Raw genomic sequence first — 26,021 nt, 5'->3', positions numbered from 1 at the left:
CAATAACTCTACAGTTAGTTGGTTTATCTATTTACAAAAAGGTCTGTTACTTTACTTTAACACTTGCGGCATGTCAATCAAACCTGCCAATCACAGCGGACACGCCCAAAGCTGCGCAGTACCGCCCGCGAGGCACTAATCCGTAAGATAACCACAATACTTAACTTTGGGTCCGGGAGAAGCTGTACTACACAGTGCACACGCTTCAATGTTAAACTTCACCTCTCACTTACACGAAAGCCGACTGTTCGTTATTACTCGTTTCCCGCTCCACCTTTCAGCGTCACTGCCCTCACAATGTATTACGTCACCACCGCGCACATTCACAGCTGTGTTGACAGCGTGACAACACCTGTGGTGGTCATCACTTGTACATTTTAATGTTCAGCACAGTGTTTGTAATATAACGAATTCTCAAACGTTACATTCACTACACAAAACACAGGATACTCAAATAATTAGCTATTTATACTGTTTGCCTGTTACAAGCTGTTAAAATAATCACGAATTCGTGCTTTACGCTGTCCACCACGCAGCGCAAAATTACTGTCTCACACTTCTATAAATGTTTTTTTTTTTCAGAATTGAAGTAAATCTTAACCAGTTACGTTTTAGGTGTTTACTCAAACTCGTCCAAGCTTTGCACAAGAAATGGCACAACTCCTCCCAAGTGTGGGACCCGCGTGCACGTACGTAGGTTGTCTTCTGGGATACTCTGGCTCCTTTAAGGTCAGCGCGCGCATCCGTAGTTTGGAGTTTTGGCGCGATAGTTTGTGTTGTGGCCGCCGTTCGTTAATGTTTGTTTACTTTATTTTGTAGTGGTAAAATAACACTCTGAAACGGAGAAGTTGAGAAAAGCCAGTTGGCTGGCTCTTCTCTTATAGAAAGTGCCGAATGTTACAAGACAGTTGTTTATACATGGTTTGTTGTGTTTTTATTAAAGGGGTGGGAGATGGTGGTTGGGAGTCGAAGTTCTGACCTGTTCAGGTGAGTGATAGAATGTGCTTTTCACTACATTGATATCTGTCTCATAAAACTGTGAACAGAAAGACAATTAACTGGGTGTTTTTTTATTGGGCTAGAGGAAGTCTGGTTTGTTGACGAGGCAGTTGTGCCACTGTTTACACCGGTGAAGTGTGTGACGTAATGCGCAGTGGTTTTACAGTAACACTTGTTAGTAACTAGAGTACAAATCATGTGTTACGTTTTTAATCCTCCCCAACAAAAAATGTTATTTGTGTGGTTTATGCATTAACCTGATATGGCAGGTTACTTGTGTTTTGACATACCAGGTGTGGGCTGAAATTCAGTAACCAGCGCTTTTTCAGATTCTCTGTTAGTCACGTTATAGCATTTGGTAGTTATTTAGTATCCGCCGGAGTACGTAACTAGCAATGTCCCAGGCTGATGGATAGTAAAGTAAAACAACTGGAAAGTGTTACAAAAAGGCCGATAATAGGATAAACAGGTCAGGACAGACTTGAAATCAAGAGTTTAGGAAGAGCTTTGTAAACACCATGCCAACAAGTGAAATAAACAGATTAATCAAGGAGCTGTTACATGGGTTAAGCTAATGTGAAAGTCTTGAAAGATGAGAATGGAAATACAGACAGTGCAGCAACGACATGTTATGATAAAAAAGGGGAAATTTACCGATAGGCGGAAAACTGGACAGTTGAAATACAACATGCCTAAAACGCAAACTGAATATGATGCTGCGTTGAATGCGTACCATTTTTTCTCGCTAATGACCTGGAATGTGAGGCAGACAGGCTAGTAGAAGATGATTGTGTAGAACGTTGAGATAACGTTTGAGGCAGTATATGCTAGGGTGATAGAAATGGCGATGGTCTTTGGCTACATAACTCTAAACTGTACAGATTTTCGTTGAATGACCTGATTTTTGTCTCGAATTTTTTTTCATAAAGTTTAGTTTTCTGACAAATTAGTGGCAAATCATTAAAGACTGAAGTTAGAAAATAATGAGACATTTGAGTTTCAGACTTCACACCCTTCAGAAAATTCATGATAATGCAAAACCTGTTATTCTATTAACTTTCTAAGTTTGTAAGAGCAGTATTTAAAAATTGCCCCTAGTTTAGGGCCTTTGTCCCACTTTTTTAATGGCTTTGTCCAGATCTCTTTCTCTAAGAGGTTGAGAGGTATGACTGGCTGTAAAAAAGGGAAAAACAAAACGAGGACTAATGAATGCAGTGACTTGATTTACTGCTTGAAGACAGGACAATGCAGTAATATAACCTCCTGTTGGGACCAGCGTGGGGTTTACAGCTAGAGTTTTCAGATCTGATGTATGTATTGTAAAACTTATCGGACAGCAAAAAACAGACTACTCAAGCTATGTTGATAAAATACACCATTGTCATCAAGGTTCTTGACTTAAAAAAAAATGTACACTTGAGAGAAAAAAAATACTTCAAGACAGATGGAATGGACGGTGATGTATCATGTACTAGCAGCTCTTATTAAGAGCCAGACAATAATGGAATGAAAATGTACTTTATATTGGGAAATCTTGAATGTGAATTTGTTGTTCCATAATAAGAAAACTACTGGACACCCTGAGGAGGGACAAACGTCTAGTATAAAATAGTGCTACTGTCTTGAAAGCCATGAGATGGGGCAGGTGAATGCTGAGTGGCACAGGTGTGCAAAAAGGCGCTATGACCAACTCCATACTAACAGTGGAATTTTCATGATGGGCACTAACAGCAGCTTGGAGACTTGCTAAAAATATATTAGATTATTGTGGCCATGGAAAAGTGAACTAAATGCTGATAGAATGTATTTTGACAAGGTTTACACTATATTTAAATTTCAAGTATATGATTCTACTGTACTGTACTAGTGCATGAATATGACCAGCTCAAACACCCAGTGAACGTGCAATAAAACAAACAATGACAGAGACTGGATAAGCTAAGTATGACTGCAGAACCTAAAGGGTAAAGTTTGAGATATAGCTTGTCAGACGAAGATAGGAGAGGATTAATAGGGCAGTGAAGGCTTGAAAATAAGGGGACATCTAATGGAGAGGCTATTAACAGCCTCGCATGCAAGAACATTATGTTGTGGGGCTGACTAAAGCAGAAATGTGTCCTAGCAGAAGCTGCAGGTCAGGAAATTAGTGCATATGTAGCCAGCGTATACAAGCTTATTACCAACTGATGGCCATTGTCTCTCTGTACTCTCTGTCCAAGTGCAGTTAATAGGCCATGTATATGCTTACTGTCAGCGTATTGCTCATTTTCTTTAAAAAAAAAAAAATAATAGTGGCATGCGAACACATGGAAGGGGCCTTCCTTTCTATGCCCTGCCTCTCATCTTTTTACTGTCCCTCTTTCTGTACTTGGGTATACAGTAAGTCGGTCTACATTTTAGACTATAGTTTTTTTCCCTTTGTTTTCATTTTGACGTGTTTACTGTACCCATTGGATTGGCAACAGACAGCTTTAGGTAAAGCTGAGTTTGTTGTGCTCTACCGAATTGGCTAAGTTCAACTGTTATGGAGTGAAATTCATCATTTGTTTTCATTTTGACGTGTTTACTGTACCCATTGGATTGGCAACAGACAGCTTTAGGTAAAGCTGAGTTTGTTGTGCTCTACCGAATTGGCTAAGTTCAACTGTTATGGAGTGAAATTCATCATTCCTGGTTGAATGGGAAATAAACTATCTTCATTGGGGATACTTTTTTCCCCTTATCCCCAACCACAGCAAGTAGCAATTCATAGTTAGAATAAATAATGAGTGCAGGGGTCATTCTTTGTGCTTGGGAGAGGTTAAAACACTCCCAATGTTTGAAAAGATAAAGTTATGATAAAGGTTCTTTTTTGAGTACTGTTTGGTTAATTTATTTATTGATTGACATTTTATTACTGGGAAAGTCTGACTGGATAGAAGCCCATTTTCAGCTGAGGCCTGGGGAGCAAAGCTCCTAATTATTACAAAACATAGTAAAATTACTGTTCTTAAAATCTTCACAAATAAAAAAAATTGCCATTTTTAGAAATCTATAAATAATTATAACAATTTTAAACAATATAAAACATTGGTTATCAATACAAGGTATATGGCAATCATTTAATAACTGGAGAATTTAGTTTGTAGAAAAAGGTAAATTAGTCTAATACAACTACGAATTGCAATATGAAGTGAAGGGAAAAAACAGGCTTGTGGTATATTTAGAGAGAAAGTTAGGGAAAAAATTGGATATCAGTAAGGAAGTAAGTGAAGAAGGGAGAGTAAGGAGGTATAAGGAATGAAAAGGTGCTTGTTCACATTTAGGAATGTAGTTTAATCTGGTTTGGTTTAGAGCAAGAACAGAGTCAGATTTTAGATAGGAAGTCTTTCAGAGTGATTTTGAAATATGGGAGGGAGGGTGTAGTCCTGATGGATATAAGTAAGGAGTTCCAGGCCTTAGCAACCTTGTATGAGTACAGACAATATCTAGCAGATTTGCTGCGTTTGTAGACAGACAAGTTTTTAGTCACTGCACCACAGTGACCAACTGGGAACATAGTTGTGTAGAATGTTTGATCTGATGATGTACATTTTTGTTCATTACAGCTAGGACCGCTGTTCTGTCCTCTGAACTGATATGGCAGTTTCCCAGCTCGCGCAAGCCAAAAACACTCTGCTAAGACCTACCCATAATGCCCCTCTCCTAGTTACTCCAGGTCTCATTTGCCGTGTTCCTAGTCATACGTGCTAGCCATCTCTCTCAAAGCTAAGTAGAAAATGGTTAATTTTAAGACAGTTTCTCTTCAAAATTTAATTTTTTAGTCGAGTTAGCCTTTTCTTACTGTTGCCTATTTCCTACCCTTTTCCTTGGTAATTTTAATTTTTTACCTTTATTGGTACTGTCCCTGTCTCCTGTCTTTGACAGGCCTTTCCTTTCTACTAGTGGTATTTTTTAAAATAACATCACTGGTATTTTCTCCCTTATTTTTTCTATAGGATAGCCTTGTTGCCTTACTATGTCAGACAAAGCTAAGTTGGGATTTAAACAATGTGGCAAGTGTGGAGGTAAGATGGCTAGCTCAGATGCACATGTTCGTTGTGTCTACTGTTTGGGTGTGGATCATATTAGAGCTGACTGTGACATTTGTGCTAGTTTTAGTAATTGTACAGTAGCAGAACGTAATAAAGTTGTCTTAAGTAAACATTTTAAGATACCTTTTTCGGAGGCTGTATCTGGGTCTGAAGGTCTCCCCCTTCCAAAGACCAAAAAACATAAGGAGAAACTTCCAAAGACCAAAAAACATAAGGAGAAACGGAGTCACTCTGTTCCTGCATCTCCGTCAGTTACGGAACCAAGTCGGATCTGTGCTTCCTCGTGTACACCTCTTCAGCACCAGGCTTTGTGTTGTTTCCCTCGGTGCTGTCCATGATATTCACCCCTATTTTGGCTCCGACCTCGGCACCACTGACCAGTGCAGTCCTTGTATCCGACATCGGCTCTGATGACTGTACCTGCTTCGGCACCATCCTTAGCCATGGTGCTGACAGTTTCTTCGGCTCCATTGGCTCCAAAACTTGAATACCTGCCAAGGACAAGATACCTCCAGTGCATACTGTCTCTGTTCCGACAGCAATGTTTTCCCTGTTGGCATCATCCACCCTTGCTGCATTGGCTCCGGTGGAACCGATGCTCTCCCGAAGCAGTGCTTGGACCATCTGTACCTTGGTGCCTATTTTCTTGCTGGTGCCGTCTATGCCTACAGCTCTGATGGCTTCCAGTTCTCTCAGAGCTCCCCACCTGGAGGTGGGCTCCTCGTGGTGAGGTATGATCCTGGTTCCGAGGTTCTCCCTTCAGGTTCTGGACTCCCATCCCTCCTCCGATGGGCCTGCTGTACAGGTAGTGGACTCGCAGTCAGCACCAATGACATCAGTGTCCGAACCCTCCCCTAGCATGTTCTTCTCCCAATCCTCTATTTCGGGACCCTGGGCATGGGAGTCACAAGAACCCTCTTTGAAGGGAACTCCTTCTCTGGACACGTCCTCAGAAGATCCCACTGGGGAGCCACCCCGTCAAAATGGTGTAAGAGGAAGCACCTTGATTCACCAGAGGACTCACTGAAGACACTGATTGTGATGAGGGGGAAGGGTCTCCACTGTCTCCCCCAGACGACATCTCATTCAGAGACATTCTCGAAATCCTCAAGCAGTGAAGAAACTGGAAGTCCTATAACCCTTTTTCTGAGGAATCTGTGTTCCTGCAGGCCATCTGTGCCCAGCTATCTACTTCCTGGGTGACCCCACTGCCAGATGACCTTGTTAAACTCATTGTGCAGCGTGCCTGGAAGGCCTTAGACAACGTAGAACCTGCCCCTCGGAGGCCAGACAAAAATTTTATCTGCACCTGAAGACCAGCCCCACTGGTCCTAGCAGCTGACAGTTGATTCTATGGTCGTGGCAGCAGTCAGCAAGAGGGAACTGGCAGAAGATAGTTCCACCGTCCATCCTCCAAACAGAGAGTCCTGTACCATGGAGGACTAGTGAAACGGACCTATGCTTTAGTGACATTCGCCATTCAGTTGCTGAACTATCTGCCACACTTTACTCGTCTCTAAAGAGACCTGATTTCCAAAATGTCTTCCTCTTTGGTGGGGTACTGTCTGATGAGGTGCATGATACTGTCGCTTCGCAGCTAGCTATCCTTGATGCATTTGATATCTCACTCCACCGAGTGGGCAGCTTGAGCTGCCTCATCAGGTGTTGTCATGAGACATAATGCTTGGATGCAGTTGTGTAACTTCACATACCCCTTTAAATCTTCCTTCGTCAATGCACCTGTCAACGAATCTGCACTTTTTGGACCCAAAGTACGAGACACATTTACACGTAGTGAGAAAGACGGACAGACCTTGTCTGCTGTGGGCATACGCCTTTCCAACCCCACAGAGGTGCTACTCCAGGAACCAGAAGGGAGGAAAAATGTGGTTCAAGAAATCCCAAGGAACTTTTCGTGACACTCGTGGTGAACAATCCCCCCGGGGCAGAGGGGGCAACTCCTACAGAAGATGTCCCTTTTGGCATAGAGGGGGTCTGTGTAACCAGGGCGCTAGAGATTCTTTCTGCGGCAGACCCTACCAGCGCTCCTGAGTAGTGGCCCGATTTTACTTCCCTCTGGAAGCTGTCGGGGGTAATTTTTCTCTGCATCTACCAGCCTGACATCTTATTACTACCAATGTTTGGGTGCAGAGAATAATATCCAGAAGCTACCAAATACTTTTCGACTTAACTCCCAGACCCGTCAAATGAATCCCCAGTGTACCACCCAATCAGAGGGAATTAGCAGCCTTAGAGATAGAAAAGCTGCTAAGGAAAAGTCTCATCCAACCAGTCCTACCAGACCAGACAGGATCTGGGTTTTACTCAAGGTTCTTTTTTGGTGCCAAAAATGACAGGGGACTGGAGACCAATCCTGGATCTCGGTCTATTGAACAAATTTATCAGACCTCAAAAATTCCGGATGGTCATGATACAGTCCGTTCTTCCCTTCCTAGGGAGGGATAACTGGATGTGCTCTATAGACCTCCAGAATGGGTACTACCACATAAAGATGGATCACTGTTCCGGGAGGTTTCTCCGCTTCCGGCTGGGAGCCAATCACTACCAGTTCAGGGCACTGCCCTTTGGTCTCTTGACAGCCCCCCCCCCCCCCCCAAGTGTTCACCAAATGTATGGCAGTTGTGGTAGCTCATCTTCAACTACAAGGATTCCAGGTGTTTCCCTATCTAGACAATTGGCTCCTTACCGCTCCGACCAGGAATCTTCTAGTCTGCAGCCTCTCTTACACTCAAGCTCTTGCTTTCCACTTGGGGATTACAATCAACAAAGACAAATCTCAAATGTCCCTAACGAAGACACTGGAATTTATTGGTGCGGTCTTCGACACAACATCCTGTCAAGCTTCTCTCCCCCCTCACAGGCTTTTGAAAATAAGACACCAAATCCAAGACCTTCTTCCTCAGACCTATGTACCAGCATGTGTTGTACTGCAACTTTTTGGCTCCTTGGCAGCTGCCATTATATTAGTACCACTGGCGAGACTGCACATGAGAATCCTGCAGCGGCTCCTCTTTCTGCACAATGGTCATTGCTGACTCACCCACTCAACCACATGATACATTTTATAAACCGTTGCAAGGAAGAAATGCTATGGTGGATGAAGCCACAAATGAGTCTTTGGTGTCTACCTTTTTGTCTTCCCCAGCCCATGGTCATGGTGACCACGGACGCTTCACTGTTAGGGTGGGGGGGGGCATTTCCAGGGAAAGACTGTCCAAGGCACTTGGTCCCTCATGGAGGCCAACTTGCACATAAATATCCTGGAACTGAGGGCAGTTCTCTTAGTGTTGCAAGCATTCCATGCATCCCTTCCCATGGGGACCATTGCAATTCAGTCAGACAACATGTCAATCTTCTGGTATATCGAGAAGCAAGGTGGAACTAAGTCTTACCCCCTGTGTTTGGAAGCCATGAGGATTTGGCACTGGGCGATAGTTTATAAACGCTTTCTTATAGCAACGCACATTCCTGGGAGTTCTAACCTTATTGCGGACAATCTGAGCAGGAGCATCCTGATGCCTCACGAGTAGTCCCTCAACCTTGTAACAGCAGATCGGATCTTCCAACGCTGGGGTAAGCCTTGCTGCAACCTGTTTGCTTCCCCTCTAAACTACAAATACAAAAGCTATTTTGCCCTGATCCTCCCTCAGGGGGAACCACTGAGGGATGCTGTAATGCACGATTGGCCCCTGGGGTCTTCTGTATGCCTTCCCCCTGTTTCCCCTCATCCCAAAATTTCTCCAGAAAGTTCAGAGGTTGAGAAGCAAAGTGATCCTCATTGTCCCCTACTGGCCACGTAAAGTCTGGTTCCTGTTTCTATGGCCTCATCTGATTCACAGCCCGTGGATCCTGGATCATTCCCAGGACCTGTTATCTCATTCTCAGGGACTGATTCATCTGTACCTGCACAGTCTGAAGCTCACAGATTGGTTCCTCCACTTCCAATGCTTGCCGGGCTGCTTGACATCCCATCTCCTGTTCGTGAAATTCTTCTGGCCTCACATAAACCTTCCACCAGAAAAATGTATTCTTGTAAATGGACTAGGTTCTCTATTTGGGCCAAAGACCAAAACTTAGACCCTTTCTCTATGCCTGTTCAGAATATTCTACAATACCTGACTACTCTTTTACATGCAGGAGCCTCAGCTTCAACGATCACTGTACATTTAGCAGCTATCGCCACTTTTCATAATGGTCTTGATAATTCTTTAATTATGTCACACCGCCTATGCAATACCTTTTTTGAAGGGAGTATTACATGTTAAACCTCTGGTCAAGCCTTCCTTAGAACGCTGGGACTTGAATCTGGTGCTTCAGTCTCTCACAGGTTCTCCCTTCGAGCCCTTTGATTCATGTGATTTGAAATTTTTGTCATGGAGAACCATACTTCTAGTAGCACTCACTTCAGCGAGATGAGTGTCTGAGCTGCAGGCCGTGAGTGTCAAGAGTCCTTACTTGATCTCCTACACGGATAGGGTATACCTTCGTACTGACCCTTCTTTCTTTCCCAAGGTAATTTCTGGCTTTTCCATTAACCAATCTATTGACCTGCCGGTTTTCTTTCCAAGGCGTTCTAATGGAAGGGAGTAGCCTTTGCACACCCTTGATGTGCACTGGCAGCTTCGTTGTTATTTGGACAGGACTAAATCTTTCAGGAAAACAGATGAATTGTTTGTGGCCTTTGCAGGACCTAGATTGGTAAACCTGTTTCCAAAGTGACTTTTCCCTCTTGGCTTAGAAACGTCATTACCTTTTATCTACCAATAGAATAAGCTGTCCTTGCCTCCCAGATTAAAGGTTCATTCTCCCAGATCTATGGCTACTTCTGTAGCTTTTCATTCCAGAGCCTCTATGGATGTTGTATGCGCAGCAGCCACTTGGGCAAGACCTCATACCTTTATATCTCTTTACAAATTGGACTTGGCCTCCAGGGGACAAGCATCTTTTGATTCTATGGTGCTCAGAAATATCCTTTCTTAGGGCCATCCAGGACTCAAGTAGCTGGGGACTCTGTCTCATCTGTAATGAATAAACAAAGATTTACAACATCAGATAAAGAAGTTATGTCTTACCATAACATTCCATCTGTGTTGTAGTTCTTTGTTCATTCATTACTTCCCGCCCTCCTTCCCTCTGCCTGGTCTCCTGGTGGACTTTAGGAACTCCTGGTTAGGGTATTTGCTCAGACAGAGCCTCCTACTATTTTTTTTCTATTACTACATCTTTAATCTAGGACGGGCAAACTCGATCTGGAGTAACTAGGAGAGGGGCATTGTAGGTAGGCTCTTAGCTAAGAGTTTTTTGCTTGCGCGAGCTGGGAAACGGCTGTATCGGTTCTGAGGACGGAACCGAGGTCCTATCTAATGAATGAACAAAGATCTACAACGCAGATGGAAAGTTATGGTAAGACAACTTCTTTTTCACAACCATTCTTTCAGACTTTCCCCTGGCTAACTGCCTGTACCTGCAGACTTCATCTCCCACCGAGACCATTTGCTGATGGGGGGGGGGGGGTGGCTATTTGCAAATGCAAGAAATGTATCAGTTTTTCGATTTACTTAAATTGTCTATAGCTTAATTTGTATACATTTATCCTTTGACTATGTTTAGTCTCACTAGGTCAGTGGCCTCTCTTCAGAGGAGAACTGAGTTGGTATTTATGTTCTAGGAGAAATGTGGCCAGGGCATTGGAGAACTGCCCCAGTTAATTTCTATTGGCACTGTGGGATCTTTTGTATCCACCTGAGCTACCACCATCTCAAACAGATGGGACCTTATTTTTATGCCTTGTTCAAGGGGTGAAAAAGCCAAGGGCATTACCGTAGAATATGTAGATATCAACAAGAAGCATCTTTATTTAAATTAACACTTATGACGTAGGCACTCATACATTTACATAAATGAAAACAACCCATATTAACATAGTCTCAGTTGCAAGCATTTTACATTGCAACTAAAATTATGTCAAACTCCAGACATTATACAGCTCTTATCTATCCAATTATTGTCAGTCAAACATTACATAGATCATTCAAATCCTCTGCCATCATAATAAGATTCGTCAAGGCCTTACTATGTCTTGGCGTTTCAGTTTCTATGTCATAGCTTAGAAAAATCATTTCCTAGTTACACCAGTTTGCCCACCCGGTATTGCTGATGGAGTAGTCTGCAGAGAATCTTTTAAAGTTTGCCACCTCTTTACACTGCCAGAAAATATTACCTCTTTTTTTACCAATTGTACCTGTAACATTTGCTGCCTACTTGAGGAAAAGTTGAGTCTGCTTTGGGTGTAAAAATATCTTTGTAAACATTTCCAAGGAAAATCCTAAATCTTCTAGCTTTTTTTGCATATTTGAGAGGCATACATATATCCCCCATTGCTTCTTTGCTAATTGCTTATCCGGTATCTCTTCCCAGTCCTTTCTAACCTCTTCTGACTGATTATTGTAGTTTATTATGCCATATTTTGTATGTTGTACTAATTAAACACTAGCTTCTGCTGTAGATTTTACTGAACTACCAGTGCTGGTCTTTATATATATATATATATATATATATATATATATATATATATATATATTTTTTTGCCTGTACTGATCATTCCTTGAAAGGGAAGGCAATCTCTAACCTGCAGTCCAAATAACATTCTTGGTATCTTACCATTCAATTTCAGCCCCCTCTTGCCTATTGTCTGCATCCCTGGTTGCAGTTATCCCTATAGACAGAATCTGATTTCTCTATTCCTTTGTTGGCTTAGTTCTAAAATACTTTCTGCTACTTCATAATATTTTGTATGATTTTATAGTCTATTCTTGAAAGGTGTGCATCTAAAATCTCTGTCTCTCCTTGTTTCTTGAGCACCCCCCCCCTTAATCATTATCCCTTTCCACTTTGAATTATAGGTTTCTGCTTGTGCTATGCATAGGACCCTTAACTGTGTAGCTCTGAAATACCCCTTCAGATTGGGGGTTGCCTTGTCCTGCTGGAAGAATTATCTTATCCCACTTGACTGTTGCCATGCTCCCATCTCAGATAAAATCATTCGACTCGTAATTAATAGCTATCCTTAACTTCTCCCCTGGTTGATTTAAAAAAAAAATGCTTGACCTGTGTATAAGACTAAAGTGACTAAAAACATTTTAACTGCTTTTATCTTGCTCTCCATAAAAGACCATCCAGTTTCCTCTGTTTTTGTATCCCCTTTTAGTTTCTTTCCACATATATCCTTGGCTGCCAAACCACCAGAATAATTTTAAACAATACTCCTAAATATTTACATTTTTATCATGTCCCCATAAGTATGGATGTTGCTGAAACAATTTGTGTTTGGGTACATAATTTACCAGTATTGCCTTTGTTTTTGCTTCATTAATTTTGTATCCCAAGATTTCATAGGTAGGTACTAGGCTTATCGGCCCTAGGGCCTATACAAGCTTAGCCAGAAAGGTACCCTGGCTTTCGCCACACAAGAAAATTATTTTCCTGTGCCCCTGTCGAGCAGAGCCACAGAGGTGATCCCTGGGACGAATTTCCTATTTCCCATCTAATCCTAAAGATTTTTCTTGAATGCTAATGAGCTTTGTTTGATATAGATGGGTAGTTTGTTCCAGAGTATGGGAAGTCGCTGGGACAGGAATCTATCCCTCCAGTATGTTCTGTTTATTGTGGTGACAAGGTTTAGGTCCCTAGAACGTGTAGCTCAGAGGGATTGGGATTTCTTTAAGTGAAGCATGTCCAACAGCTCTGGGTTTGACATAGCTTTGTATGTTAGGCAGCGATCACCTCTGGGTAGGTGATATGCGACTGAGTAAAGCTGGAGTCTTTTGAGACTGTCTGCGTAGGACATCTGTTTTGAGGCCGGTAATCTTCTTTGTGAGGTATTTCTGCAGCCTTTCCAGTTGTTGTAGATGTCTTGTGAGGTACATACCAAAAGGTACTCTATCATGGGTCTAATGAGTGACAAGTAGAGGGGAACAATGACTTCTTTTTTTCCTGGATGAGAAACCTTTTGTGATGAGGTGTGCCACATAGGGTTTTCTGACAACTGTAGCAATGTGATTATCAAAAGCGAGACTACTGTCCACCGTTTCCCAATGTCTCGTCACAATTTTGGTGTTAAGTAGACTACCACCTATGTGGTAGCTCATGGGTACAGAGTTTTTACCAAAGGGGATGACAATGCACTTTTTGGCATTGAGCTTGAAGCCTTGACTTTGACACCAGGCATCTTATCTGTGAGGCCCTTTTGTAGGATGTCCACATTGTTAGGAGTTTCAATTATGGCTTCTAGTTTGCAGTGATCTGCAAACTTCGTTAACCAAAGACCGTCTGTGTTGGCCTGTACTTCAGAAAAGTAGATACAGAAAAGTAGATACCAAACAGGAGAGGACCCATGACTGAACCCTGTGGTACTCCACTTGTCACTGGTCTGAAGTCTGTTTGAAACTGTCTCAGAATGTTCCACAACACTGTAATGTCCTTTTCTGGATTTGTCAGGTATACTATATCTGCAAATAGAACCAACTTTTCTTGGGTCTACTTCATGTTGTCGAAGGCCGACAATATCGAAGCTGATATTGTCGGCACCAGATTAGCGAAAGCAAAAAAAATCGAACGTTTAAACGGAAATCTCCGTAAGGGGAGATTTTCGTAATGTAGTGTGGTCTCTGAGTTGGTATATTTAAGTAGGGGTTGGGGGCTTGCCCCCTGCTTGCAAAGGTAAGTTTTTTTTTAATTTATTTTTGTTTTTAAGCATTTTGATGTTTCAGAATTTGATGATATGTTGTTGACCATATCAGATTCGATATTCTGAAACTTCGATAAGATAATATAGATGCCTTTTATTGACTACCGTACCAATTTATATCTTTGAATTTGAGTCACTTGTTTTTTTCCCAGTGGTTCTAAATACAATGCAAATAACAAGCGAAAGAGGGCACCTCTGCCTGGTTCCTCTGCTCAAGCAGAAATTATCAGAGAGGAACCCATCCACTTTAATTTTTGCCTCTGATCCCTCATATATCCTCCTAATCAACCTTATAATTTTATTAGGGAATGCAAATGTTTCTGTTGCTCTGCTCATAAAGTCCTAGTTTACTGTGCCAAATGCTTCCTGTGTATCAAGACCCACCAACAACAATGGTATTTTCTTACATTCTGCTTCCTTCTGGATCGGTAGTGTTCAGTTAATGTTGTCAAATGTTTTCCTCCCCTCCACAGAAAAACACATATCGATCCATATTATCAATTTTGGCATCACTCTTTTAGCCATTATAGATATAAACACCTTGCAGTCATGGTCTAGTATTGAAATGGGCATGTATAAAGCTGAATTTGATAGACCTTTACCCTCTTTAGGTATTGTAACTACCACAGCTTTCTTCCAGGATGTTGGTACTTCCCCTCTTAAAATGCTGCTAAACAAAACCTTGCATATCTTTCAGTTTTTTTCTCCTAGCATCTAAACTTCCACAGGAATATCATGTATTCCTGTGAAATCTTGTGTAAATTGGTTATATATCACCATTTTTATCTAGTCTCCTCCTATCTTAACTGTTAGTTCATAGTGTGTACTAGGGTAATGGCCCTGGGGCCTTTACAAGCCTAGCCATAGGATTACCCTGGCATCGTGCCACCCGACCTTAGTTCCCAGTGCCTCTGTCGAGTAGAGCCATTGCAGTTATCCCTGGGGTGAATTTTCTATTTCTCATCCACTCGTCAAGATCTCTCTTGAAGAGGATCAGCGAGGTGCTCTGCTTGATATGTATTTGAAGTCTGTTCCATAGCATGGGCAGTCTCTGGGTTATGAACCTGCCCCTTCAGTACGTTCTGTCTATTGCTCTGCTTGATATGTATGGGAAGTCTGTTCCATAGCATGGGCAGTCTCTGGGTTATGAACCTGCCCCTTCAGTACGTTCTGTCTATTGTGGTATGGGGTATTGTACTTGATTGGCCTAATGAGGGAAGAGTAGAGGGAGACTATGACCTATTTCTTCCTGGATGCAAAACTAAGACCTACATGCAATCAACTGGACGTATAAGTGAATTTTAAGTAAATCTTTATCTGCACTTTTTTTCAAATAATACAGCATGTAAATTGATTTATTTGTGTTGCATTGAATACTATCTAGCTGGAAGTTGTGGCTTTCTTTTTTCAGTTAGTTTCCCACCCACCCTCCCTGCTTTTGTTTTGGTGTTAATCCTGGTGGCTTTGAAACTGGCCACCCCTCTTGTAAATTTGCATTTGGATACTCCTCCTGGGCCCATCTTATTTGCTCACTCAAAAAAAAAAATAATAATTTGCACTTTTTTCATCTGCTTTTACTGTATTTTTATTTCTTCCTACTTTATTACTTTATTTTGCTTTTGTGTCATCTTAACAGTACTCAATTGTATTTATTACTGCTTGGTAGTAACCTGATTAAAGTGTAGCTATCATTCTAAGCCTTTTGTTTTAAGCACTTGGGCTTCAGACCAGTCTTTACATTAAGAAGGTTTGTGGTCTGCACTGTTGTGGCAGGATAGGTAGCTTACACCCTTCTAAGTTGGGAACTGCTGATTTGAAGGCTCAGTGTCTGTTATTCTAAAAGTGTATAAGTTCTGGTTTAAGCACTTGGGCTTCAGGCCAGTTATTTTACATTAAGAAGGTTCGTGGTCTGCACTCTTGTGGGAGGAGAGGCTGGACTCTGCCCTTCTGAGCTGGGAATTTCTGGTTAAAGGCTTGTAGTGCCTGCATATTTGAACTGTTTCTTACTGAAATTGGTGCGCCTTGTTTGCTGTAGCATAGATTAGATACAGGCCTGCTGAATCTAGCTTTGTTTGTATAACTTGAGCACTAATCCAGGCCTTCTTTTTTGGAGAAGGTTCCTCTGCACCCCAGTGGCTGGAGTGTGTAGTTAGAACTTATCTGATTGAAGACTACAGGAACAGGGCTCAGTTTTGAGATTTTGTTACTGGTTAATTGGGTAATTTGTTTAAAGCCTTTTCTGATTGCGTGTAGTCATCTAAAGCTGTTTGTGTATTTTTTCTGTTTTTGCCTTATCTTTTAAAAAAAGAAGTCTTTGTTTCCCACCTTTCTAAGCTAGTGCTGAATTCAGGTCTGTGTTACAATTTTCTGAGTTGCCCATACCTTACTTGGATAGAGGGAGGTTTCTCTGTTCACCTGTGAGAGAGGGAGCTTTGAGCAGCCATTTGTCCCTGGAGGAGTGGTTTCAGCCCAGAAGTTAGTAGTTTGTAGGCCATGTTGGGCTAATGTCTATCTCTTTCATTTCACTGCTGTAAAAAAACGTGTTTGCACGGTTTTGCACGTCAAGGCAGCGCCGGTTAGCTAGGGCTAAATTTATCCCGGCTCCACCAAGTCTCCTCTTCAGTTTTTCCCTTGAAAGTAGTCCTAACACTCAAACCTAAGCACTTAAAAAGCATCATACAGTCCAGCACTTGCTCAGACCTAATAGCAAGCACTAATGTACTCCGACACTTGATTGCCCAGCAGGGTAAGGCTCATTATTCACCCCTCACCAATCAAGTGACTAAGCAGCTCACGTTACTATTCAGGCATGACCAAAGGGCAATTTCAGGTATACTCTCCAGTCCAGCTGGTGAACCTGGGTATCCTGAGGCAATGTTACAACTGCCTTATGTACACAGACAACTCTCTCCTCCTGCCACAACACATTAACATATGCGAGAGATGCAATTATATAGCCAAATTGGAGGCTAAGCTCTCTCCACCCAAGACTGGAGCAGACAGTCATGAGGAGAAGGTTAACACTTGCACCACACCTCCAGCCTCACATAGACATACTAAACCAGCACTGGCAAAAATACACATAAATACACAGTCATACTCGGAGGCTCTAAATAAAAACCTGCAAAAGCATCTCAGATCGACAAAGCAAACGCCCAAAAAACCTGCACCTCCCGTCACAAACCAGACCACACATAAAACACAAAATCAGTGTGCCGCACAATCACAACCTTTAAGGCGAAATAACATACCTAACACACTAGTAATAGGTGACTCTATAGTCGGGCACAATGACGTCTCACTCACTAGGCTGGACACTGAGAAGGTTACTGCTAGTTGCCTATTGGGAGCCACAATCTGCCACATAACGCAAGCACTCTGGTCACTCCAGAACAAGTACAAATATGAATCTGTCATTGTTCATGTTGGTGTGAATGACCTGAGACGTACCTCCCTGGACTACATGAAAAGACATGGAAGAGCTCTCTCATGTAGTCCAGGCAGGTATGGCCCTGACCCTGAGTAGCATCCTGTCCTCACCAAGAATGATACCTCAGTGTAAAGAAAAAATGGTCAATTTCAACAATTGTCTAAGCTTCTGGTGTCATTCAAAGGGGATCCAGTGTCTGTCAGCCTGGGATGACATGCTCGACAAACCTCGTTGCTTTGCAAGAGACTGCTTGCACCTGTCACCCCTAGGCTTTCAAATACTGGCCAAGGCTGTTGCTGCCCCCATAGTGCCTTTTTTAGGCAAGGCTCAAAAGTCAAACCCACCTCCGTAAACAGCACAAATAAAAAAATGAGCGTTATGGTACTCAACACCAGGCGTTTAAATCTCAAAATGCACGAGCCTGAAACACTCTTCAGTATGGAGAACGTCTACATCTGCGCAGTAACTGAAACCTGGTTCAAGGCTCCACAGAGCACCCCAGTACTACCGGGCTACAACTCATACCACATATTTCGGCCACAGAACATGGACCAAAACAAAAGGATGTGGTGTATCCATATTCATCAAGGATACCTACACCTCCAGGTTAGTGCTGCAGCATGATACCTCAGAAATCATCCATGTGCAACTAACATCATGCAAATCTGCAATGCAAATTGTGGCTTGCTACAGATCACCCTCCATGACCCAGGACCACCACTCTGCCTTTCTGGAGACACTGGAAAACATGAAGGCCCTACGGAACACTCTGATATTGGATGATTTCAATTTCCCTACCGTTAACTGGGAAAACTACTCGAGTACAAACTCTCTCTGGTCCAGCGCTTCCTGGAATTTATCAACTCAAATGCACTGGATCAGCTGGTAAACTCCCCTACCAGAGGTGAAAACATATTGGACCTGGTCATCACCAACATGGGCAACAGGTGTTCCACACTGGAGGTCAACCAGTAATTGGTTAGATCAGACCGTAAACTAATCACTCTGGATGTCCACACCACCTCCAACCAAGGAAACCACAGTGAAAAACTTTTCTATAGCAAACTTCATCTTACTTAAGACAGAGGTGGTAAGTTTCACAGACCCCACACTAAAAGATGTGTGTCCAAGGTGCAGGAACCTGTGCAAATGCACTCTATGAGCACCTACAAGGATGCATGGATCGTGCCATCCCTAGCAAAACCAAGACTCTCTCCCCTAAGAGAAGGAAACCAGTCTGGTGGACCCCTGCCATAAACGGGCTATACAATAGAAAGAGGAAACTAGTTCAGAAAAAAAAGCAAATCCCAAGAAGGAAAGACATCCCTGATCAGTATCGGTAAGAAACTAAGGTCCCTCATAAAATCCTCCAAGGCTGACTTCAAAAAAAAAATAGCCAAGGATTCGAAAGATAACCACAAAGCCTTCTTTGGCTATATCAAGAATCTAAGTGGCAACTCGCAGATATGCTCTGAGCTTGTGCAAAATAGCACAAAATATACTGAACCCACTGATATTGCCAACATCCTGGCAGATGAGATTCAGTGCAAACTTCACCCCCCCCTTACCCCCAAAAGGGCCCACAACAATACTAGAAAAGTGTAGTGTCCCGGAAATCACAGATGCACAGGTGAAAACAGCCCTTTCAAAAACCAAAAGCACAGCGTCAGTGGACCCAGATGGTGTCCCAGGCTGCATCTTGCATGAACTACAGAACAAAGTAACCCCCCCACCTAAACACACTGTTCAACTTCGGCCTCTCCACAGGCTATGTGCCCATAGAATGGCACACAGCAACAGTTATTCTGCTCCATAAAGGAGGGGCCACAACTCACCCTGGTAACTATCGCCCCATAAGCCTGACTAGCCTGGTCTGCAAGGCTATTTAGCGCATCATCATGGAACTCATTAACAAAGACATTGGGAACCTCCAAACATTTGACCCAACCCAGTTCGGCTTTAAGGGCAGATTATGCCTACTAAACCTGGTTGACTTCTTCGAGACCGTCACCAGGCCATAGATGAGGGTAAGGTAGTTCACACAGCCTACCTTGAACTCGCCAAGGCTTTTGACACCATTCCTCACTCGGGAATTATAGAAAAACTCACCAGCCTGAACATAAACCCCTACGTCACGAGATGGGTTGCCAACTGGCTTACAGACAGAACTCACACGGTAAGAATAGCAGGCTCCAGGTCCGACTCTAAACCAGTCACAAGTGGTGTCCCACAAGGCTCGGTCCTGGGACCCCTACCGTTTGGCATATACTTCTCAGAAGTGTAGGCAAACACAGGAGGACTATGGCTAACCAAGTTCGCCGATGACTACAAACAGGGAGCCATGATTGACTCTCTGGCTGACACGGAAATTCTCCAAAACGGCCTTACTGAGACTATCACCAGGTGTCAAAGTCATGGTCTCAAACTAAATGCCACAAAATGCATAGTCATCCCGTTTGGGGAAAAACAAAACACCCATGAATTACCACATAGGTGGTAGTCCCCTTAATACAGAAGAGGTAATAAGAGATCTGGCGACCCAGGTAGATAGTAATCTCTCCTTTGACAATCGTATTGCCAAAGTAGTTAGGAAATTCTTCTATGTAGCGCATCTAATTACGAAAGGGTTCGCATCTAGAAATAGAGGTTATAGTGCCCCTCTACTCATCACTCATTAGACCCATCATAGAGTACAATGCCCCATTTGGGATGTACCTCACAAGACACTTCCAACAGCTGGAAATACCACAAAAGTACCTCACCAAGAGGGTTACTGGCCTCAAACACATGTTCTATGCAGCCCGACTGGAAAAACTCCAGCTGTACTCAGTCTGTACTCAGTCGCATATCGCTTACTCAGAGGTGATCTCTGCCTGACTTACAAAGCCATGTCCAACTCAGAATTGATGGACATGCTCCACCTAAAGAAATCCAAGTCACTGCGAGCTACTCGCTCTAGTGAGCTAAACCTCGCCACGACAATAAGTAGAACATGCTGGAGGGATAGATTCCTGTCACAGAGACTCCCCATGCTTTGGAACAAAATTCCTAACTGCATTAGGCAGAGCCCCTCACTAACGCTCTTCAAGAGAAACCTTGATGAGTGGATAGCTAACAGAAAATACACCCCTGGGATCACTTCATTGGCTCTTCTTGACCGAGGCTCAGTTAATCAATGGGGCGGCGAAAGCTGACACACTCTGGCTAGGCTTATAAATGCCCTCGGGCAGATAATACCTACCTATGAACTTATGAGATGTGCCACATGGGACTTTCTGACCAGAGTGGCAATGTGGTGATCAAAAGAGAGGTTGCTGTCAACCTGTGTTCCAGAAATCTTATAACACCTGCTGTGTTCAGTGGACTACCATCAATGTGGTAATTCATGGGAACTGTTTTTTTCCCCAGAGGGGATGACGACACATCTTTTGGCATTGAGCTTAAGACCATGGTTCTCACACCAGGCATTTGTCTCAGTGAGGCCATTCTGTAGTATGTCAACATCTGCAAACTTTGTCAGCCAGAGTCCCTTTGTGTTGGCCTGGACTTCAGTGAAATAGATACCGAACAGGAGAGGACCCATGACCGATCCTTGTGGGACTCCATTTGTGACTAGTTGGTAGTCTGACTTGGAGTCAGCCACTTTCACAGTGTGGGTTCTGCTGTGAGCCAGTTTGCAACCCACCTAGTGATATAGGAGTTGATGCCTAGTTTTTAATTTCTCCAAGTCTTTTGGGTTTCTAATACCATGATGGGGAATGGACCCCACTCCTAAGTCAAAGTACGATTAAAGTTCTTGAAATTAATATAGTTTCACTCTTTGTCAGCCAAAAGTGCTGTTCGAAGCAATGTGCCCAATAATGACGACTCCTGCAGTTTGTACGGTGTTACATGAATTGGTAGCATATCTAAATTAGATTGTAAATAAGAGCCGTTGCTCCTACTACCATCTTCCACATGGCACTTGTTTTTGCCTGCAGATATTTTATGAGTGTGTGTGTGTGTACACAAGACACTGTAGTCACTGGGTGTGTCGATTTCAATGATCAATGCTACTTTTGTCGCCTTTTCTTGGACCACTATTTCTGGATGTTAAGTTGTCTATCTCGCCTTCATTCTTGCTGGATGGGTTCGGAGCCGACCTCGGCTCCGACTCGGCCACTCTAAAAGCTCGAGAGTTGGTTCCACCGGCTCGAGGCTCCCCTTATATCCCACAATGCTAGGCGTGAGTTACCTCAGATCTCGTTTGCCGCTACAGCGATCGAGGTGTTGGTTTTCTACCGGCTTCTTGGTAAGTAAACTTTCAGTAAAGTTAGGATACTTAAACCCCTTTATTTTTATTTGTAACTACATTTTCCCTTAGTTTAGTGGAATTCTAACCCTTTTTTTCACAAAATCCGCTTTCCACAAGAACTTAAAAGTTCTCCCTCGGGCCTTCAGGCCTTTCTTCCATTCCCTAGTGGTGTGTGTGTGTTGCTTCTCTTAATTAAAACATATTGATAGTTGTTTTATTTTTGAGTTTTAAAAAATAAGATAAGGTGTAATCAGTGTGTTTGACTGAGTGTGTGTGGTTACACTTTCTTGTTCTAAGATGTCTAAAGACACAAAGGTCTCAGGCTTCAAGAAGTGTAATGCGTGCTGTCAGAAAATGTCTCTGACAGACGGTCACACTTCTTGTGTCTACTGCCTGGGGCCTTTGCACCTGCAGGACTCCTGTGCTGTATGCCACGGCTTCAGTCCCAGGGTCCTGCAGGAAAGAAAGAACAGATTGATCCTAAGGGGTCTACTTAAGCCTGAGGATTCCCTCTCTGTCTCTGGGAAGCCCTCCAAGGCTTCTAGGTCCTCGGCTCCAGCTTCTGAGCCGAGACCTAAGGCTACTAAACCTACGTCTGCATCGGCTCCGGCTGGAGCCGATGAGTCTACAGTCTGTGGTTCCTCGGCTCCAGCTGGAGCCGAGGTATTAAAATTCCTTGTCGGCTCCGACCAGACCTTCGGAGCCGACATCTAGGAAGAGATCTAGGTCACCATCCCTTGGCTCCGTTCATTCGGCTCCAGCATCTCCTCTGCTGTCTGAACGGAGCCATAAATCTCACTCCTCTAGGTCATCGAGGCTGTCGGATCATGACCTTCAGAGGGTAGTGAGTCGACTTCTTAAGTCCGAGGCACTGGCCCAAATGCTTCAGAGCCCGACTCATCAGTCGATGCCTGCCCCTGTCCATCAATATGTTCCTCCTCCGACTCCGTTGAGCTCGGAGCCGGGCGCTGAACCGAGACTGTGGTAGCGTCGGAGCCGATACAGATGTTTTCGGCTCCGTGCCGGCTCTGATTTCTTCTTCGAAGAATCTCGGCGCCGGACTTCCTCGCCGGCTCGAGGGGTGAGTGGCATCGACCCTTGTCCGACCCGCTCTTCCTCTCGGAGCTCGGCTGGTGAGTTCGGCTCCGACATCGCCTCGAGCCATCACTGTCGGTGCCGAGGGAGGTTCTCAGCTTCTCTGAGCGGGACCTCTGGCTCTGCCTGACAGGGGTGCGTTCGAGGTCATGCGGAGTGTGTTAGAACCTGGCTCTACTCCACAGTCGGCTCCGCCCCTCCCTCACGGTGCCTCAGGTCAAGTCGACTCACTCCCTCATCCCGGACCGCAGAGAGCCAGCTCCTCAGGAACCCCTGTGGGATCTCATCCTCTTCCGAGGCCTCTCCTGATTTGGCAGAAGAGCCCCTCGGAAGAGAAAGTGTAAGAGGAAACACATTGACTCACCGGAGTCCGTCACCTCTGACACAGATTTAGAGGATTCGAGGGTTCCCCGTTCCCCTTCTGAAGATGTCTCTTTGCAGACATTCTAGAAATCCTCAAACAGAGGGGAAATTGGCCAGCCCTCAACCCTTCGGAGGATGAATCTGTGTACCTTGAGGCGTTTGGCTCTCGTCCTTCCACCTCTTGGGTGTCTCCCCCCTTTGACCCCCTCATGCAGGTGGTAGCTAAAAAGGCATGGACGGCTCCTGATTCAGTGGACCCCACTCCCAGGAGACCCTCAAAATTCATAACGGCACCAGCAGACAAACAGTTCTTGACAAAAGGAGTTTCTGTGGATGCTATGGTGGTTGCTGCTGCCACTAAGAAGGAACTAGCTGATCCTTCAGTACCTGTCCATCCACCTAATAAGGAATCTAGGTCCATGGACAGGTACGCGAAGCGGATGTTCTCGTCAGCGACATTTGCTATGCGTGCTGAACTACCTATGCCATTTTACTCGTCTTCAAAGGGACTTGATCAAAGAAGCGAGTGACATGTTGAAGGATCCTACAGCTGCGGGTTTTCAAGATAAGATGAACACTCAGCTGGCTACCCTGAACTCCATAGCCAACTCCTCCATGCGCCTCCTTTCTTATGCGGCTGATGGAGCGAGCAGGGCCGCAGGGACAGGTGTGGCCTTACGTAGGCATGCCTGGATGCGGCTATGCAATTTTGAGGACCCTTTAAAACGTCTTTCACTAATTCCCCATTCGATGGATCATCTCTTTGGTCCTCAAGTGAAAGAAACCTTGACTAGGTGCGAGACTGATGGCAAGACTCTTTCTGCCGCCGGAGTCCGTTTTCTACTCCTTCTAGGCCTTACCCCAAAGGCCAGAAAAGTGGGAAAATGTGGTTCCGTAAACAATCTCAAGGGACTTCGCCTGACGACAGAGTCGGTTCCCGCCAGAGGCAGAGGCGGAATAACAATGGTAGACGCCGCCTCGAGGCAGGGGTCCGCAGAACCAGGGCAATCGAGAAGCCTTCTCTGATAAGCCCTTTCAGCATCCCTGAGGTGTTGCCCGACTGCCCACCTTCGAGGCAGTCGGGGAAGATTGTCACTGTACCCAGAAGCCTGGCTATCCCTGACTCAAGACAAATGGGTACAGTCCATCATTTCCGAAGGCTATTCCATTCCCTTTCTTCGCATTCCAAACCAATCAAAAATCCCTTCCAGATGTTCCACCCGCTCAAAGGGATCTAGCGGTTTTGGAAATTTCAAAGCTGCTTGCGAAAAGAGCAATTCAGCCAGTTCCAGCAGACCAGCAAGGATCCGGAATCTACTCAAGGTTCTTTTTAGTTCCAAAGAAAACGGGGGACTGGAGACCAATTTTGGATCTCAGTATCTTGAACAGATCGGTCAAGAAAACAAGATTTCGGATGGTCACGCTGCAGTCCATCCTTCCCCTATTGGGAAAAGGAAACTGGATGTGCTCTATAGACCTTCAGGATGCGTACTATCACATAAAAATGAACAGAGGGACCAGAAGATTCCTGCGGTTCAGGCTGGGAACCAGTCATTTTCAATTCAGGGCCCTGCCCTTTGGTCTCACCACTGCCCCCCGGGTGTTTACCAAATGCATGGCAGTGGTAGCTTCTCACCTGAGACGACAAGGATTCCAGGTGTTTCCATATTTGGACGACTGGCTCCTCACAGCTCCCACCAAGCATCTCCTTCTGATGGCCAGGGATTACACTTTTCGCATTTGTCAAAAGTTAGGCATTTCAATAAATTGCGAAAAGTCTGTTTTGTCGCCTTGTCGTACTATTACCTTCATAGGCGCAAATCTAGACACAGTAGACATGTCTGCGAGACTAACAGATCAGAGAATAACAGACATACACAAACTGGTCTCACTCCTTTTCAACAACAACAGAATCAAAGCCAGGTTAGTTCTGAAAGTGTTGGGAATTATGGCGGCGACCATACCTCTGCTTCCATTAGCCAGATTCCACATGAGAATCCTTCAATGGATGCTCTTTACACAATGGTCATACTAGCAACTTCCAATGTCCCACACCATTATGATCACGCAGGCGTGCAGAAATCATCTCATGTGGTGGATGTCTTCCCCTCAGCTCTTATTGGGAAGACCCTTTGTTCCTCCCCCTCCGGTTGCTACTCTGACAACGGACGTCTCCCTGATCGGGTGGGGGGGGCATTATCAGGGCAGGACGGTCCAGGGCACATGGCAACCAGACGAATGCCACTTGCACATAAATGTTCTGGAGATGAGAGCAGTGCTTTTAGCGTTGCAAGCCCTTCAAGACTCTCTTCCCTTGGGAACGATTGCAATCCAGACAGACAATATGTCTGTAGTGTGGTACATCAACAAACAAGGCAGCACGAGGCCCTAGCCCCTGTGTCGAGAAGCACTCAGATTGTGGCAATGGGCGATTTCTTCTCAGCGGTTCCTGATAGCGACGCACATCCCGGAAGTCCAATCAAATCGGACAAGTTGAGCAGAGCTATCCTCATGCCTCACGAGTGGTCTCTGAAAGACTCTGTTGTGAGAGAAATTTTTCTCAAGTGGGGTCAGCCTTGCTGCGATCTTTTTGCTACTCCCCAAAACAGCAAGTGCAGAGATTATTTCACTCTATTCCCTTTACCAGGCCAACCCAGCAGAGACGCTCTAGTCCAAGTTTGGCCCCGGGGACTTCTGTATGCATTTCCTCCCTTCCCACTAATCTCTCAAGTGATACAGAAAGCTATCGCTCAGAAGGCCTCGTTGATCCTCATTGCTCCTTACTGGCCTCGACAGGTGTGGTTCCCCTTTCTACATCAATTTCTATTGGAGCGACCTTGGCATCCGGACCTAGTTCCAGATCTTTTGATCAATCAGTCGGGTCAGTTTCATCGCTCCCTCCCCTCTCTGAACCTCACTGCTTGGTTCCTCCAGTTCCAACCTTAGCCAGGCTTCCTCAATTATCTCACTCTGTTCGAGATATTTTGATAGCTTCCCATA

General features: G+C 44.2%; 1 protein-coding gene across 3 annotated transcripts in view; it reads left to right on the top strand.

Moving 5' to 3' along the window:
- Positions 1 to 638: 638 nt before the first annotated feature.
- Positions 639 to 26,021, top strand: part of PKMYT1 (protein kinase, membrane associated tyrosine/threonine 1) — a 901,925-nt gene continuing 876,542 nt past the window's right edge. For 2 of the 3 annotated variants that reach the window (XM_044086666.1, XM_044086664.1), the window contains exon 1: positions 739 to 987. The gene's annotated coding sequence lies outside the window, so the exon portion shown is untranslated. The other variant, XM_044086665.1, reaches the window with a different exon arrangement.

This window comes from Protopterus annectens, chromosome 10.part0 (genome assembly GCF_019279795.1).
Source record: "Protopterus annectens isolate FY-2018-M chromosome 10.part0, PAN1.0, whole genome shotgun sequence".
Taxonomy (NCBI): Eukaryota; Metazoa; Chordata; order Ceratodontiformes; family Protopteridae; genus Protopterus; species Protopterus annectens.
This window is presented reverse-complemented; position numbering and strand designations above follow the sequence as displayed.